Raw genomic sequence first — 11,547 nt, 5'->3', positions numbered from 1 at the left:
CTGGTGTGACACTGTGTTGTAGTAGTAGGTGTATCTGGTGTGACACTGTGTTGTAGTAGTAGGTGCATCTGGTGTGACACTGTGTTGTAGTAGTAGGTGTATCTGGTGTGACACTGTGTTGTAGTAGTAGGTGCATCTGGTGTGACACTGTGTTGTAGTAGTAGGTGTATCTGGTGTGACACTGTGTTGTAGTAGTAGGTGTATCTGGTGTGACACTGTGTTGTAGTAGTAGGTGTATCTGGTGTGACACTGTGTTGTAGTAGTAGGTGTATTGTAGTAGTAGGTGTATCTGGTGTGACACTGTGTTGTAGTAGTAGGTGTATCTGGTGTGACACTGTGTTGTAGTAGTAGGTGTATCTGGTGTGACACTGTGTTGTAGCAGTAGGTGTATCTGGTGTGACACTGTGTTGTAGTAGTAGGTGTATCTGGTGTGACACTGTGTTGTAGTAGTAGGTGTATCTGGTGTGACACTGTGTAGTAGTAGTAGTAGGTGTATTGTAGCAGTAGGTGTGTCTGGTGTGACACTGTGTTGTAGTAGTAGGTGGATCTGGTGTGACACTGTGTTGTAGTAGTAGGTGTATCTGGTGTGACACTGTGTTGTAGCAGTAGGTGTATCTGGTGTGACACTGTGTTGTAGTAGTAGGTGTATCTGGTGTGACACTGTGTTGTAGTAGTAGGTGTATCTGGTGTGACACTGTGTTGTAGTAGTAGGTGTATCTGGTGTGACACTGTGTTGTAGCAGTAGGTGTATTGTAGCAGTAGGTGTGTCTGGTGTGACACTGTGTTGTAGCAGTAGGTGTATCTGGTGTGACACTGTGTTGTAGTAGTAGGTGTATCTGGTGTGACACTGTGTTGTAGTAGTAGGTGCATCTGGTGTGACACTGTGTTGTAGTAGTAGGTGTATCTGGTGTGACACTGTGTTGTAGTAGTAGGTGCATCTGGTGTGACACTGTGTTGTAGTAGTAGGTGTATCTGGTGTGACACTGTGTTGTAGTAGTAGGTGTATCTGGTGTGACACTGTGTTGTAGTAGTAGGTGTATCTGGTGTGACACTGTGTTGTAGTAGTAGGTGTATTGTAGTAGTAGGTGTATCTGGTGTGACACTGTGTTGTAGTAGTAGGTGTATCTGGTGTGACACTGTGTTGTAGTAGTAGGTGTATCTGGTGTGACACTGTGTTGTAGCAGTAGGTGTATCTGGTGTGACACTGTGTTGTAGTAGTAGGTGTATCTGGTGTGACACTGTGTTGTAGTAGTAGGTGTATCTGGTGTGACACTGTGTTGTAGTAGTAGGTGTATCTGGTGTGACACTGTGTTGTAGCAGTAGGTGTATCTGGTGTGACACTGTGTTGTAGTAGTATGTGTATCTGGTGTGACACTGTGTAGTAGTAGTAGTAGGTGTATTGTAGCAGTAGGTGTGTCTGGTGTGACACTGTGTTGTAGTAGTAGGTGTATCTGGTGTGACACTGTGTTGTAGTAGTAGGTGTATCTGGTGTGACACTGTGTTGTAGCAGTAGGTGTATCTGGTGTGACACTGTGTTGTAGTAGTAGGTGTATCTGGTGTGACACTGTGTAGTAGTAGTAGTAGGTGTATTGTAGCAGTAGGTGTGTCTGGTGTGACACTGTGTTGTAGTAGTAGGTGGATCTGGTGTGACACTGTGTTGTAGTAGTAGGTGTATCTGGTGTGACACTGTGTTGTAGCAGTAGGTGTATCTGGTGTGACACTGTGTTGTAGTAGTAGGTGTATCTGGTGTGACACTGTGTAGTAGTAGTAGTAGGTGTATTGTAGCAGTAGGTGTGTCTGGTGTGACACTGTGTTGTAGTAGTAGGTGGATCTGGTGTGACACTGTGTTGTAGTAGTAGGTGTATCTGGTGTGACACTGTGTTGTAGTAGTAGGTGTATCTGGTGTGACACTGTGTTGTAGTAGTAGGTGTATCTGGTGTGACACTGTGTTGTAGTAGTAGGTGTATCTGGTGTGACCCTGTGTTGTAGTAGTAGGTGTATCTGGTGTGACACTGTGTTGTAGTAGTAGGTGTATCTGGTGTGACACTGTGTTGTAGTAGTAGGTGTATCTGGTGTGACACTGTGTTGTAGTAGTAGGTGTATCTGGTGTGACACTGTGTTGTAGTAGTAGGTGTATCTGGTGTGACACTGTGTTGTAGTAGTAGGTGTATCTGGTGTGACACTGTGTTGTAGCAGTAGGTGTATCTGGTGTGACACTGTGTTGTAGTAGTAGGTGTATCTGGTGTGACACTGTGTTGTAGTAGTAGGTGTATCTGGTGTGACACTGTGTTGTAGTAGTAGGTGTATCTGGTGTGACACTGTGTTGTAGTAGTAGGTGTATTGTAGCAGTAGGTGTGTCTGGTGTGACACTGTGTTGTAGCAGTAGGTGTATCTGGTGTGACACTGTGTTGTAGTAGTAGGTGTATCTGGTGTGACACTGTGTTGTAGTAGTAGGTGCATCTGGTGTGACACTGTGTTGTAGTAGTAGGTGTATCTGGTGTGACACTGTGTTGTAGTAGTAGGTGTATCTGGTGTGACACTGTGTTGTAGTAGTAGGTGTATCTGGTGTGACACTGTGTTGTAGTAGTAGGTGTATTGTAGTAGTAGGCGTATCTGGTGTGACACTGTGTTGTAGTAGTAGGTGTATCTGGTGTGACACTGTGTTGTAGTAGTAGGTGTATCTGGTGTGACACTGTGTTGTAGCAGTAGGTGTATCTGGTGTGACACTGTGTTGTAGTAGTAGGTGTATCTGGTGTGACACTGTGTTGTAGTAGTAGGTGTATCTGGTGTGACACTGTGTTGTAGTAGTAGGTGTATCTGGTGTGACACTGTGTTGTAGTAGTAGGTGTATCTGGTGTGACACTGTGTTGTAGTAGTAGGTGTATTGTAGCAGTAGGTGTGTCTGGTGTGACACTGTGTTGTAGCAGTAGGTGTATCTGGTGTGACACTGTGTTGTAGTAGTAGGTGTATCTGGTGTGACACTGTGTTGTAGTAGTAGGTGCATCTGGTGTGACACTGTGTTGTAGTAGTAGGTGTATCTGGTGTGACACTGTGTTGTAGTAGTAGGTGCATCTGGTGTGACACTGTGTTGTAGTAGTAGGTGTATCTGGTGTGACACTGTGTTGTAGTAGTAGGTGTATCTGGTGTGACACTGTGTTGTAGTAGTAGGTGTATCTGGTGTGACACTGTGTTGTAGTAGTAGGTGTATTGTAGTAGTAGGTGTATCTGGTGTGACACTGTGTTGTAGTAGTAGGTGTATCTGGTGTGACACTGTGTTGTAGTAGTAGGTGTATCTGGTGTGACACTGTGTTGTAGCAGTAGGTGTATCTGGTGTGACACTGTGTTGTAGTAGTAGGTGTATCTGGTGTGACACTGTGTTGTAGTAGTAGGTGTATCTGGTGTGACACTGTGTTGTAGTAGTAGGTGTATCTGGTGTGACACTGTGTTGTAGCAGTAGGTGTATCTGGTGTGACACTGTGTTGTAGTAGTATGTGTATCTGGTGTGACACTGTGTAGTAGTAGTAGTAGGTGTATTGTAGCAGTAGGTGTGTCTGGTGTGACACTGTGTTGTAGTAGTAGGTGTATCTGGTGTGACACTGTGTTGTAGTAGTAGGTGTATCTGGTGTGACACTGTGTTGTAGCAGTAGGTGTATCTGGTGTGACACTGTGTTGTAGTAGTAGGTGTATCTGGTGTGACACTGTGTAGTAGTAGTAGTAGGTGTATTGTAGCAGTAGGTGTGTCTGGTGTGACACTGTGTTGTAGTAGTAGGTGGATCTGGTGTGACACTGTGTTGTAGTAGTAGGTGTATCTGGTGTGACACTGTGTTGTAGCAGTAGGTGTATCTGGTGTGACACTGTGTTGTAGTAGTAGGTGTATCTGGTGTGACACTGTGTAGTAGTAGTAGTAGGTGTATTGTAGCAGTAGGTGTGTCTGGTATGACACTGTGTTGTAGTAGTAGGTGGATCTGGTGTGACACTGTGTTGTAGTAGTAGGTGTATCTGGTGTGACACTGTGTTGTAGTAGTAGGTGTATCTGGTGTGACACTGTGTTGTAGTAGTAGGTGTATCTGGTGTGACACTGTGTTGTAGTAGTAGGTGTATCTGGTGTGACCCTGTGTTGTAGTAGTAGGTGTATCTGGTGTGACACTGTGTTGTAGTAGTAGGTGTATCTGGTGTGACACTGTGTTGTAGTAGTAGGTGTATCTGGTGTGACACTGTGTTGTAGTAGTAGGTGTATCTGGTGTGACACTGTGTTGTAGTAGTAGGTGTATCTGGTGTGACACTGTGTTGTAGTAGTAGGTGTATCTGGTGTGACACTGTGTTGTAGCAGTAGGTGTATCTGGTGTGACACTGTGTTGTAGTAGTAGGTGTATCTGGTGTGACACTGTGTTGTAGTAGTAGGTGTATCTGGTGTGACACTGTGTTGTAGTAGTAGGTGTATCTGGTGTGACACTGTGTTGTAGTAGTAGGTGTATTGTAGCAGTAGGTGTGTCTGGTGTGACACTGTGTTGTAGCAGTAGGTGTATCTGGTGTGACACTGTGTTGTAGTAGTAGGTGTATCTGGTGTGACACTGTGTTGTAGTAGTAGGTGCATCTGGTGTGACACTGTGTTGTAGTAGTAGGTGTATCTGGTGTGACACTGTGTTGTAGTAGTAGGTGTATCTGGTGTGACACTGTGTTGTAGTAGTAGGTGTATCTGGTGTGACACTGTGTTGTAGTAGTAGGTGTATTGTAGTAGTAGGCGTATCTGGTGTGACACTGTGTTGTAGTAGTAGGTGTATCTGGTGTGACACTGTGTTGTAGTAGTAGGTGTATCTGGTGTGACACTGTGTTGTAGCAGTAGGTGTATCTGGTGTGACACTGTGTTGTAGTAGTAGGTGTATCTGGTGTGACACTGTGTTGTAGTAGTAGGTGTATCTGGTGTGACACTGTGTTGTAGTAGTAGGTGTATCTGGTGTGACACTGTGTTGTAGCAGTAGGTGCATCTGGTGTGACACTCTGTTGTAGTAGTATGTGTATCTGGTGTGACACTGTGTAGTAGTAGTAGTAGGTGTATTGTAGCAGTAGGTGTGTCTGGTGTGACACTGTGTTGTAGTAGTAGGTGTATCTGGTGTGACACTGTGTTGTAGTAGTAGGTGTATCTGGTGTGACACTGTGTTGTAGCAGTAGGTGTATCTGGTGTGACACTGTGTTGTAGTAGTAGGTGTATCTGGTGTGACACTGTGTAGTAGTAGTAGTAGGTGTATTGTAGCAGTAGGTGTGTCTGGTGTGACACTGTGTTGTAGTAGTAGGTGTATCTGGTGTGACACTGTGTTGTAGTAGTAGGTGTATCTGGTGTGACACTGTGTTGTAGTAGTAGGTGTATTGTAGCAGTAGGTGTGTCTGGTGTGACACTGTGTTGTAGCAGTAGGTGTATCTGGTGTGACACTGTGTTGTAGTAGTAGGTGTATCTGGTGTGACACTGTGTTGTAGTAGTAGGTGCATCTGGTGTGACACTGTGTTGTAGTAGTAGGTGTATCTGGTGTGACACTGTGTTGTAGTAGTAGGTGTATCTGGTGTGACACTGTGTTGTAGTAGTAGGTGTATCTGGTGTGACACTGTGTTGTAGTAGTAGGTGTATTGTAGTAGTAGGTGTATCTGGTGTGACACTGTGTTGTAGTAGTAGGTGTATCTGGTGTGACACTGTGTTGTAGTAGTAGGTGTATCTGGTGTGACACTGTGTTGTAGCAGTAGGTGTATCTGGTGTGACACTGTGTTGTAGTAGTAGGTGTATCTGGTGTGACACTGTGTTGTAGTAGTAGGTGTATCTGGTGTGACACTGTGTTGTAGTAGTAGGTGTATCTGGTGTGACACTGTGTTGTAGCAGTAGGTGTATCTGGTGTGACACTGTGTTGTAGTAGTATGTGTATCTGGTGTGACACTGTGTAGTAGTAGTAGTAGGTGTATTGTAGCAGTAGGTGTGTCTGGTGTGACACTGTGTTGTAGTAGTAGGTGTATCTGGTGTGACACTGTGTTGTAGTAGTAGGTGTATCTGGTGTGACACTGTGTTGTAGCAGTAGGTGTATCTGGTGTGACACTGTGTTGTAGTAGTAGGTGTATCTGGTGTGACACTGTGTAGTAGTAGTAGTAGGTGTATTGTAGCAGTAGGTGTGTCTGGTGTGACACTGTGTTGTAGTAGTAGGTGGATCTGGTGTGTAACTGTGTTGTAGTAGTAGGTGTATCTGGTGTGACACTGTGTTGTAGCAGTAGGTGTATCTGGTGTGACACTGTGTTGTAGTAGTAGGTGTATCTGGTGTGACACTGTGTAGTAGTAGTAGTAGGTGTATTGTAGCAGTAGGTGTGTCTGGTGTGACACTGTGTTGTAGTAGTAGGTGGATCTGGTGTGACACTGTGTTGTAGTAGTAGGTGTATCTGGTGTGACACTGTGTTGTAGTAGTAGGTGTATCTGGTGTGACACTGTGTTGTAGTAGTAGGTGTATCTGGTGTGACACTGTGTTGTAGTAGTAGGTGTATCTGGTGTGACCCTGTGTTGTAGTAGTAGGTGTATCTGGTGTGACACTGTGTTGTAGTAGTAGGTGTATCTGGTGTGACACTGTGTTGTAGTAGTAGGTGTATCTGGTGTGACACTGTGTTGTAGTAGTAGGTGTATCTGGTGTGACACTGTGTTGTAGTAGTAGGTGTATCTGGTGTGACACTGTTTTGTAGTAGTAGGTGTATCTGGTGTGACACTGTGTTGTAGTAGTAGGTGTATCTGGTGTGACACTGTGTTGTAGCAGTAGGTGTATCTGGTGTGACACTGTGTTGTAGTAGTAGGTGTATCTGGTGTGACACTGTGTTGTAGTAGTAGGTGTATCTGGTGTGACACTGTGTTGTAGTAGTAGGTGTATCTGGTGTGACACTGTGTTGTAGTAGTAGGTGTATTGTAGCAGTAGGTGTGTCTGGTGTGACACTGTGTTGTAGCAGTAGGTGTATCTGGTGTGACACTGTGTTGTAGTAGTAGGTGTATCTGGTGTGACACTGTGTTGTAGTAGTAGGTGCATCTGGTGTGACACTGTGTTGTAGTAGTGGGTGTATCTGGTGTGACACTGTGTTGTAGTAGTAGGTGTATCTGGTGTGACACTGTGTTGTAGTAGTAGGTGTATCTGGTGTGACACTGTGTTGTAGTAGTAGGTGTATTGTAGTAGTAGGTGTATCTGGTGTGACACTGTGTTGTAGTAGTAGGTGTATCTGGTGTGACACTGTGTTGTAGTAGTAGGTGTATCTGGTGTGACACTGTGTTGTAGCAGTAGGTGTATCTGGTGTGACACTGTGTTGTAGTAGTAGGTGTATCTGGTGTGACACTGTGTTGTAGTAGTAGGTGTATCTGGTGTGACACTGTGTTGTAGTAGTAGGTGTATCTGGTGTGACACTGTGTTGTAGCAGTAGGTGTATCTGGTGTGACACTGTGTTGTAGTAGTATATGTATCTGGTGTGACACTGTGTAGTAGTAGTAGTAGGTGTATTGTAGCAGTAGGTGTGTCTGGTGTGACACTGTGTTGTAGTAGTAGGTGTATCTGGTGTGACACTGTGTTGTAGTAGTAGGTGTATCTGGTGTGACACTGTGTTGTAGCAGTAGGTGTATCTGGTGTGACACTGTGTTGTAGTAGTAGGTGTATCTGGTGTGACACTGTGTAGTAGTAGTAGTAGGTGTATTGTAGCAGTAGGTGTGTCTGGTGTGACACTGTGTTGTAGTAGTAGGTGGATCTGGTGTGACACTGTGTTGTAGTAGTAGGTGTATCTGGTGTGACACTGTGTTGTAGCAGTAGGTGTATCTGGTGTGACACTGTGTTGTAGTAGTAGGTGTATCTGGTGTGACACTGTGTAGTAGTAGTAGTAGGTGTATTGTAGCAGTAGGTGTGTCTGGTGTGACACTGTGTTGTAGTAGTAGGTGGATCTGGTGTGACACTGTGTTGTAGTAGTAGGTGTATCTGGTGTGACACTGTGTTGTAGTAGTAGGTGTATCTGGTGTGACACTGTGTTGTAGTAGTAGGTGTATCTGGTGTGACACTGTGTTGTAGTAGTAGGTGTATCTGGTGTGACCCTGTGTTGTAGTAGTAGGTGTATCTGGTGTGACACTGTGTTGTAGTAGTAGGTGTATCTGGTGTGACACTGTGTTGTAGTAGTAGGTGTATCTGGTGTGACACTGTGTAGTAGTAGTAGGTGTATCTGGTGTGACACTGTGTTGTAGTAGTAGGTGTATCTTGTGTGACACTGTGTTGTAGTAGTAGGTGTATCTGGTGTGACACTGTGTTGTAGTAATAGGTGTATCGCGTGTGACACTGTGTTGTAGTTGTAGGTGTATATGTTTGACACTGTGTTTTAGTAGTAGGTATATCTGGTGTGACACTGTGTTGTAGTAGTAGGTGTATTGTAGCAGTTGGTGTATCTGGTGTGACACTGTGTTGTAGGTGTATATGTTTGACACTGTGTTGTAGTAGTAGGTGAATCTGGTGTGACACTGTGTTGTAGTAGTAGGTGTATTGTAGCAGTAGGTGTATCTGGTGTGACACTGTGTTGTAGCAGTAGGTGTATCTGGTGTGACACTGTGTTGTAGTAGTAGGTGTATCTGGTGTGACACTGTGTTGTAGTAGTAGGTGTATCTGAGGTGACACTGTGTTGTAGTAGTAGGTGTATTGTAGCAGTAGGTGTATCTGTTGTGACACTGTGTTGTAGTAGTAGGTGTATCTGGTGTGACACTGTGTTGTAGTAGTAGGTGTATCTGGTGTTACACTGTGTCGTAGTAGTAGGTGTATTGTAGCAGTAGGTGTATCTGGTGTGACACTGTGTTGTAGTAGTAGGTGTATCTGGTGTGACACTGTGTTGTAGTGGTAGGGTTATCTGGTGTGACACTGTGTTGTAGTAGTAGGTGTATCTGGTGTGACCCTGTGTTGTAGTAGTAGGTGTATCTGGTGTGACACTGTGTTGTAGTAGTAGGTGTATCTGGTGTGACACTGTGTTGTAGTAGTAGGTGTATCTGGTGTGACACTGTGTTGTAGTAGTAGGTGTATCTGGTGTGACACTGTGTTGTAGTAGTAGGTGTATCTTGTGTGACACTGTGTTGTAGTAGTAGGTGTATCTGGTGTGACACTGTGTTGTAGTAATAGGTGTATCGCGTGTGACACTGTGTTGTAGTTGTAGGTGTATATGTTTGACACTGTGTTTTAGTAGTAGGTATATCTGGTGTGACACTGTGTTGTAGTAGTAGGTGTATTGTAGCAGTTGGTGTATCTGGTGTGACACTGTGTTGTAGCAGTAGGTGTATCTGGTGTGACACTGTGTTGTAGTAGTAGGTGTATCTGGTGTGACACTGTGTTGTAGTAGTAGGTGTATCTGAGGTGACACTGTGTTGTAGTAGTAGGTGTATTGTAGCAGTAGGTGTATCTGTTGTGACACTGTGTTGTAGTAGTAGGTGTATCTGGTGTGACACTGTGTTGTAGTAGTAGGTGTATCTGGTGTTACACTGTGTCATAGTAGTAGGTGTATTGTAGCAGTAGGTGTATCTGGTGTGACACTGTGTTGTAGTAGTAGGTGTATCTGGTGTGACACTGTGTTGTAGTGGTAGGGTTATCTGGTGTGACACTGTGTTGTAGTAGTAGGTGTATCTGGTGTGACCCTGTGTTGTAGTAGTAGGTGTATCTGGTGTGACACTGTGTTGTAGTAGTAGGTATATCTGAGGTGACACTGTGTTGTAGTAGTAGGTGTATTGTAGCAGTAGGTGTATCTGTTGTGACACTGTGTTGTAGTAGTAGGTGTATCTGGTGTGACACTGTGTTGTAGTAGTAGGTGTATCTGGTGTTACACTGTGTCGTAGTAGTAGGTGTATTGTAGCAGTAGGTGTATCTGGTGTGACACTGTGTTGTAGTAGTAGGTGTATCTGGTGTGACACTGTGTTGTAGTGGTAGGGTTATCTGGTGTGACACTGTGTTGTAGTAGTAGGTGTATCTGGTGTGACACTGTGTTGTAGTAGTAGGTGCATCTGGTGTGACACTGTGTTGTAGTAGTAGGTGTATCTGGTGTGACACTGTGTTGTAGTAGTAGGTGTATCTGGTGTGACACTGTGTTGTAGCAGTAGGTGTATCTGGTGTGACACTGTGTTGTAGTAGTAGGTGTATCTGGTGTGACACTGTGTAGTAGTAGTAGTAGGTGTGTTGTAGCAGTAGGTTTGTCTGGTGTGACACTGTGTTGTAGTAGTAGGTGTATCTGGTGTGACACTGTGTTGTAGTAGTAGGTGTATCTGGTGTGACACTGTTTTGTAGCAGTAGGTGTATCTGGTGTGACACTGTGTTGTAGTAGTAGGTGTATCTGGTGTGACACTGTGTAGTAGTAGTAGTAGTAGTAGGTGTATTGTAGCAGTAGGTGTGTCTGGTTTGACACTGTGTTGTAGTAGTAGGTGGATCTGGTGTGACACTGTGTTGTAGTAGTAGGTGTATCTGGTGTGACACTGTGTTGTAGCAGTAGGTGTATCTGGTGTGACACTGTGTTGTAGCAGTAGGTGTATCTGGTGTGACACTGTGTTGTAGTACTAAGTGTATCTGGTTTGACACTGTGTTGTAGTAGTAGGTGTATTGTAGCAGTAGGTGTATCTGGTGTGACACTGTGTTGTAGTAGTAGGTGTATCTGGTGTGACACTGTGTTGTAGTAGTAGGTGTATTGTAGCAGTAGGTGTGTCTGGTGTGACACTGTGTTGTAGCAGTAGGTGTATCTGGTGTGACACTGTGTTGTAGTAGTAGGTGTATCTGGTGTGACACTGTGTTGTAGTAGTAGGTGCATCTGGTGTGACACTGTGTTGTAGTAGTATGTGTATCTGGTGTGACACTGTGTTGTAGTAGTAGGTGTATCTGGTGTGACACTGTGTTGTAGTAGTAGGTGTATCTGGTGTGACACTGTGTTGTAGTAGTAGGTGTATCTGGTGTGACACTGTGTTGTAGCAGTAGGTGTATCTGGTGTGACACTGTGTTGTAGTAGTAGGTGTATCTGGTGTGACACTGTGTTGTAGTAGTAGGTGCATCTGGTGTGACACTGTGTTGTAGTAGTAGGTGTATCTGGTGTGACACTGTGTTGTAGTAGTAGGTGTATCTGGTGTGACACTGTGTTGTAGCAGTAGGTGTATCTGGTGTGACACTGTGTTGTAGTAGTAGGTGTATCTGGTGTGACACTGTGTAGTAGTAGTAGTAGGTGTGTTGTAGCAGTAGGTTTGTCTGGTGTGACACTGTGTTGTAGTAGTAGGTGTATCTGGTGTGACACTGTGTTGTAGTAGTAGTTGTATCTGGTGTGACACTGTGTTGTAGCAGTAGGTGTATCTGGTGTGACACTGTGTTGTAGTAGTAGGTGTATCTGGTGTGACACTGTGTAGTAGTAGTAGTAGTAGTAGGTGTATTGTAGCAGTAGGTGTGTCTGGTTTGACACTGTGTTGTAGTAGTAGGTGGATCTGGTGTGACACTGTGTTGTAGTAGTAGGTGTATCTGGTGTGACACTGTGTTGTAGCAGTAGGTGTATCTGGTGTGACAC

The sequence above is a fragment of the Coregonus lavaretus genome, assembly GCF_964263955.1.
Source record: "Coregonus lavaretus genome assembly, chromosome: 16".
Classification (NCBI taxonomy): domain Eukaryota; kingdom Metazoa; phylum Chordata; class Actinopteri; order Salmoniformes; family Salmonidae; genus Coregonus; species Coregonus lavaretus.
This window is presented reverse-complemented; position numbering follows the sequence as displayed.